The sequence below is a fragment of the Pteropus alecto genome, unplaced genomic scaffold (genome assembly GCF_000325575.1).
Source record: "Pteropus alecto unplaced genomic scaffold, ASM32557v1 scaffold164, whole genome shotgun sequence".
Classification (NCBI taxonomy): domain Eukaryota; kingdom Metazoa; phylum Chordata; class Mammalia; order Chiroptera; family Pteropodidae; genus Pteropus; species Pteropus alecto.
The window spans coordinates 16,598,086-16,603,095 of record NW_006439568.1 but is presented as its reverse complement, the minus strand read 5'-3'; the positions used below and the strand labels follow the sequence as shown (position 1 = coordinate 16,603,095).

Below are 5,010 nucleotides of genomic sequence, written 5' to 3'. Positions count from 1 at the left end.
AGTGAAAAGTATAGGTATATATAAAGGCATATATATACACACATATATATATACACATATATATATATACATGTGCGTGTATATATGATATATATGTCTTTATAAAAATATAAATCTTGAAGATTATAAAAAATGATTTTATGGTCAGATTCTTTAATCAAAATGTCCTCTAGGGTACTTTTAAGATAGTAATAAATATTGGAATTTATAAGAGATAGTGAGTCAAACTCCTGAGAATGTAAAATAAATTTTAGAAGTATAAAAGGGGGAAAATGCTCCTTTACGAGAATATAGCAAGGTCTGGGTGCTCAAAATAGACTTAGATAAACTGTGGAACCTGCATAAAAACTACAGGGCAAGGAATAGCTGTGACCCTTACAATACCAACTAGTAGTGTATTTTTTAGTCTTACAGATGGTGGTTAACACTTCCGGTCATTTATACTTTGTTCCTCATTTTATGACCATCATCTAAAAATAGTTGAGGCCTTAGCAGGGCAGACATTGTTAGGGAGCGCTTTGTGGATAAAATGAGACTTTGGGGAATTTTTTTAAAGGGGATATTGAAAGTGCATGATAGAGAATCCTAACAGAAAGTTAAATAGAGGGAGACAAAAATGTTTGACAAAAGGAATCTTATTTTTCCCACCTTAAAAGTAGGTCCTGTTTCCCTCAGGTATCAAGAATCACCCGTAGTAAATTTTCCAGATGGGGAGATCATCAAGGCTAGATCTTATTTTCTGATTTTATTCTGGATATTTGTGTCCCAACAATTTTCCCTCTCATCCTAGAGAAAGAACAGAACCAGATTTGCCTTTAGAAGTGAAGAGAAAGGCAAGTATGCTTTTTTTTTTTTTTTGGGTCCTTTTGAATTGACTTTTTAAAAGTTACTTTTGAATTGTGTACAATGCTACAAAAGTTTAAAAGCAGGTGGGTTTAAGCACAAATATTGTATAAATGAACATTTTTACTTAGCAATCATTGAGTATAAAAACACATGTATAACAATTCTATCAGTTATCTCATGACATTTCTTTTTTGGTGCATGTATTCTTTAAAAAGTCCAAATTTATGTTTATTCCTAAATATACTTGTAGACTTTATGAAAAACAGAGATTAGTTAACTAATTGTCACATGGCTCTATGAAGTAAAGAAAATATCTTTAGAAATTCTATTAGAATCATTTTATTAATATAATCTTTGCAATTATTTCTTGAATCACATAAAATCCAATGCAAATATTCTGGTAATATAATGTAATGCTTTTAAAAATTATCACAATATATTAATTCACCCATACATATAAGTGAATAATGGCTTATTTTCTGAAAAATTACTGGAAAATTAAGTATCATGACCTGTTTATTCTTATTTCAAATGATAGATTCTTATACTCTATATAAGAACATCAACATTTATATATGTTTAGTTAATTAAATTATACTAAGGTGATGCATTAATGTAAAATATTTTTAGCAGAAGCCATCACATCAGGGCTTTGACAATGCCATAAATTATTAATCATCAGATATTATTAAATTATCATTAATGTTAAATTGTTTAAGGAGGATTTTCCCATGAGAGTAATAACCATGAATCCAGTTTAGAAACATGGCATCTTTTTTTTAGCTTTACTGAAGCATAATTAACAAATAGGAATTGTAGATATTTAAGGTATATAACTTGATGTTTTGATTTTTGTATGTATTCTGAAATGATCACCACAATCAAGCTAATTAATATATCTATTAGCTCACATACTTACCATTTTCATTCATTCTTTCCTTGTGTGTGTGTGGGGAGAACATGTAATATCTACCTTCTCAGCAAATTTCAAGTTTACAATACAGTATGGTTAACTCTAGTCACCATAAGGTACATTATAAGATAAGAACTGCAATGTGATACATTTTGCATTGAAAACATAGCTGAGGATTTTAATCTGCCACATTATTATTTTTTTTTCGGGGGAGGGAGTGTTGTCTTAGATTCCATATATAAGTGAGACTCTTCAGTATTTGTCTTTTTCTGTCTTTTTCGCTTAGCATAATGCCCTTGAGGTCCATCCATGTTGTCACAAGTGCCATATTATTTTTTAAAACAACAAACAAACAAGGAGAGAATTACGAAAAAAGTTGACCGCTATAATGGCTAAATTCACGTTAAAGTAGAACTCAAGAATTCTGATGTTTCTCTTAATTTATATAATAATGTGGGTGGCTTCTTAAAAACACAGGCCGTGCACTAGAATATTACATATATTATATATATAATATTATCTCAAAAATGGGTAAAACAGAAAGGCACATCTTTCTCCAGTTTACCTCCCCTAAATTTTAAAATTCCACATGGCAAGTTCTATCTAGTTCTCACAATTTCTATGAGCTTCACCATGCCAGCCTGGGCCTTCTGTTCTAATCTCTATAGGCTAAGATGTGACTAATGCCTCCTACTCTCATTAAACCACCTTCTCTACACACATGGTATGCAAATGGATTTATCTATCTATGATCTGGTTCCCAGAGTTCTCAGACTCGCTGTCTTGGTGCCAAATCAAAGGAAACTCTGCAAAGATAGAACAGTCAATTTTTTCACAATTGCTGCTCCACCCCTGTCGTCATCTCCGAAAGCACTGACTCATACCACCTATCACCAAAAGCACAAAACCCAGGGTAAATTTCATTATTATTACCAAATGCTGATGTTTTTTCTAACATCTATATCGTGCATTCTTTCCTCTCCTCCTTCATTAAGGTGTGATTATCTCCCAGCTTGATTACTATGGTCTACTTCTTAAAAAATCAAATTCTGATATCAACCTATTATTATTAATTACTATTCTTTTCCCTTCATTTTGGAAAATATGACATCTCCTCTTTGGAATCTTGCACTGTTTCCATTATATTTTTCAATGAATTTGACTGCTCTAAAGAATGTATATAACAAAGAATGCTTATATTATATATTGTAAAAGAAGCTTTTACATAGAATTAGTAAGAATTCATCCCACTGCAAGTGACAGATAAAAATAATTAAAACTATCTTAAAAAAAAAAAAAACTTCATGCGTGGCTAGATTCAGGGGCTCAAACAATATCAACTGAACTTCATTTTACTCTATCCATCTTTGGCTTATACTTATCTCAATTTGGCTTTCTTCTGTATTGGCTCAAGTCTCAGAAAGACTTTCTCTTCCCGACTGTTGCCGCCAACTTTATCTTACAATTTATCTTTTCAGCATTCTATCCAATGATTCTAATATGTGTTTTAAACTGAGTCTCATTGCCTTCAGTTGGGTCACAAGTTTATTCCTGAGCCCATCGCCATGACCAGGTGACTTCGGTGCTCTAACTGGCTATGTCTTGGTTACATGCCCCCCTGCCTCCCACCTTGGGTTTAAGCTAGGAGTTGTCTTATATAGAACCACATGGATGAGAGTGGAGAAGAGGTGACTTTTAAAAGATTGAAATACTATTCTGAGAATCCCAAAACAATAGATAACTGTATATGAGAGGAGGGAAATATACATGTATTATATTTAGAGAGTGTATATAAAATGTAAACAAAGAATTATGGAGCTCAGTAAATCATGACATAGTCTTAGAAATATTTGACATTAGGCTGTAAATATAGAATAATTCTTATTTTTTCCAAATACATAATACTTAGGCTTATATGGAGAATCACCAAAAGGTAGATGAAATAATTTTCGATCAGGCCTCTCTACAAGTGGTCATTATTTTTTTCCAGAAGCAAACAAGGGTGGATTACCTCAAAGTCACAAGCTCATTTATAATGTTTCAGGATGTCATCCAAACTCCACGATTCTACATTTTATTGCTGTCCTCACCTGTAAATATCTTTCAAACCTGCTATTAATGGGATACATGACTTCTTACCATATGTACTAATAACCAGGAACTTATGAAAGAAAAATGGATAACAAAGATAATGGTTACAATCTATAATTTAAATCCCTTTCAGGTGTACTTTGTTGTCTCTAAGGTAAAAGCAAGGGAAGTATACAATTTTGTGCAGCAGCTGCTTTTTCTGAAGTCGGATATAATCAGCAAAGTTATACTTAGGGTAGTTTGAGGAAGGAAGTTGCTCTTTATTGAAGTACAAGCTCTAGACATGGAAACAACTACATTGTGTGGAGAAAGAATTGGATCACGAGTGCCGACCAGCAATGGAGAAATATCCAACTCAGTTTAGGAAAAAGAAGACTAGTCTACAAGTCAAAGACTTGGCTTCTGGTCCTGATTTATTAATTTGCTGTGTGTATTACCCAAGCACTTCAACTACCTGGGCTTTTTTTTTCATCTTTAAAGTGTGTGTGTGTGTGTGTGTGTGTTTTCTGTTTTTTAAATTCACTTCTAAGTGCTGAGATTTTATAATTCATGGGGGTGAGAAGAAATAAAGCACATGGACCAGATAAGCACTTTTGAGAACCTATAGGAATCGTGTCAATGTCAGCTGCTGTGCTGCTGAAATAAATACTGCAGAAGGGTTCGATGCCTGAGATTACAATGGCGTCACAACCATGGCAGCCTGATCACCAAGAACTGACTCAGTAAAGGGAGCGTTCTCTCCCAAGTCACATGCCCAACATAAGAGAGTGCTGGACAGAGAGTTGGAGAAGGCTGGCAATTTTCCTGGCCACCTGTAAAAACTCCTTTCCTAGAAACGAAATCTTTCCTTTCTACCGTTAACCCCTTCCATCAACATGATAGTAGCAAGGAACAATCTGGCCTCGGTGACTGGACCAGCAGTGGGCTCATGAGCCAAAAGGGATAGTGAAGCTTTTCCTCAGAGATCTGGATATGGTGTGTAAAGAGATAAGTAAGTCTTCCCTCTTGAATGGTTGACCTTTATACCCTTGGGAGATGTTAATGGAAATGACTCTCACCATATGGTATAGAGAAGGGGAAAAATCTAGAGAGGAAGAGAGAAGGACCAGTGCTTATTCAGAAATGTAAATGGATGAGAGACAGAGAGAGCCTTGCTGCTG

At 34.0% G+C, this 5,010-nt stretch overlaps 1 long non-coding RNA gene across 1 annotated transcript in view; it reads right to left on the bottom strand.

Annotated features, from left to right (window-relative positions):
- Positions 1-667: 667 nt before the first annotated feature.
- Positions 668-5,010, bottom strand: part of LOC112483580 — a 50,505-nt gene continuing 46,162 nt past the window's right edge. The window contains exon 3 of the long non-coding RNA XR_003047713.1: positions 668-786. This is a non-coding gene — a long non-coding RNA (uncharacterized LOC112483580). The remainder of the gene's footprint in view (positions 787-5,010) is intronic.